A 2,031-nucleotide genomic window follows, 5' to 3' on the forward strand; every position below is an offset into this window, starting at 1 on the left:
AAGTCAATAATTAACCTACAAAAATCTTGAAAGTAAAGAAAGATTGCACTTGTAATTTCAGTGAAACCAACAGAATTTTAACTGAACGTTGCTTACCTCTAGTGTTCAAATTTGATTTTCAAATTTCATGTTTGGTTTGATTTTCATATTATACTGAGAAAGATTGCACTTGCAATTTCAGTGAAACCAATAGAATTTTAACAGAATACTACTTACCTCCAGTGTTCAAATTTGATTTTCAAATTTCATGTTTGGTTTGATTTTCAAATTATACTGAAACAGGGAAATCACAACATAAAAGTAGAGGATGGTAAATTCAAAATATATCATCTTATCTTTGTACAAAACAAGCAATCATAAATCAGAATAAAGCATACAAAAGCATTGCCATATCCCTTTTTTCTTGTAGTGAATTTAATTGTACAACAATTGATTACCCATTTCCAACTTGCAAGTACAATAACTGATCATGATCATGGGTTTTTTTCTTCTCCTAGTCCTTCATGAGAAACAGCTTCAAGATGACAATAATAGATAAGACAAAATACGCATCATCATCTTCAAAAATCTTTGTAGTTAACCTGCTCTTCCTTAATATTCGCTACATCAAATGTCAACTTAGACCAGCCAATGATATGATTCCCGTGGCACTGATTACCCTAACAGAGAGAAATATCAAGTAGAGAGCAATGCTACCGACTCCAAGCCTCCTAGTAGGACGCATATCATTCCTTAGTAAAACAAGTGGCCAAATAGGTCCTGAGATGAGAAATCCCATAGTATAGAAGAGGCTTCTGTCTTGTGGAACAATGTACAAGCCAGGTTTCTCTGACCAGGATTCAAGCAGCATTGAGAGATCCTCAAACCAATAAGTGAGTTGAACACTAGACTTGCATAGCATCTAGACAAGGTGATCTACACACCATCCCCACCATTGATTGCCAGTGCAACATTTGACACTAAATCACCCATCGAGTTACCCCATGCCAATAAATTTAATCCAAGGATTGATGGATTAACCCCTAGAATTACACCCAATCCTACCAACAAAGCAACAAGCTCGTTTGCAATCATGTAGAACCAAACGATACTTATCAAAAATCCATCCAAAACCAATGGAAGTAAAAACTTTTGAGGTGGACGATGTGATCTAGTGTACCAAAATGCAAGAACACCTAGTGCACAACCAATAGAAACACCAAGCGTATAAGAAACCTTTCTGCTTTCAGAACCCACAGTCTTGAGTACTCTAGAGAAATGCCAAAAGAATGGGAGCAAGTGAAGCACTGCCTACAACGTAGAGACTTTTGATCAAGATTCCTCCTCAACTAGAGGAATTGTCAACCAGCATGGCACTGTTAAAGGCAACTCCATTATCAAACATAGTTTAGAATAGGAGAATAACGAGTGCTCAGTTTCTATGCCATCATCAGTCCAGCCCCACACAGGACTCTCATTATCAGACACCTTAGTTAACTGATTTGAATATATTGCGACATTTGATGCCCACATCTACTGAGGCAATGCACTATGGGATATGATTGTATCACTTTTTGTGTCCATGTCAAGCAAAGTACTATAGATAGAGTCACCCTCTTGGTTCCATTGAGAGAACACACTTCCTTTGACAGGAAGCAACAACGTAACAACATCCAATTTCAACCTCCGAGCATGTTTCTTCAAAATCTCATTCGCAGCAACAACAAATGCATAAACCGCATAACTCAAGACAAATGCGATGGCTCCCCCCACACTCACCTTACAAGCATACAAAATCAATGAAAGTGACACATGACGAGCTGCATGTGGAATATGTGGCATGGGATACACCTCTCACATTGCTCCAACTTGCATCTCCATATAAGTGCAATTACTTTAAGTTATTCACACTTTAATGTATTTTCTTCTATATATTATGTTGTGGGTGTTAATGTTTATATAAGTTACCCTTATATGTGATTTGAAACAAGTTTGCTTGATTTAGGTTGCACAAACTGTTTATAATCTAAAATAAATTCTAATGCTAACCAT

The 2,031-nt window shown here is 36.8% G+C and overlaps 1 pseudogene; it reads right to left on the minus strand.

Moving 5' to 3' along the window:
- Positions 1-613: 613 nt before the first annotated feature.
- LOC145816406 (cation/calcium exchanger 4 pseudogene) lies at positions 614-1,821 on the minus strand (annotated as a pseudogene).
- Positions 1,822-2,031: the final 210 nt, after the last annotated feature.

Source organism: Camellia sinensis, chromosome 2 (assembly GCF_055761805.1).
Source record: "Camellia sinensis isolate YWXY chromosome 2, ASM5576180v1, whole genome shotgun sequence".
Lineage (NCBI taxonomy): Eukaryota > Viridiplantae > Streptophyta > Magnoliopsida > Ericales > Theaceae > Camellia > Camellia sinensis.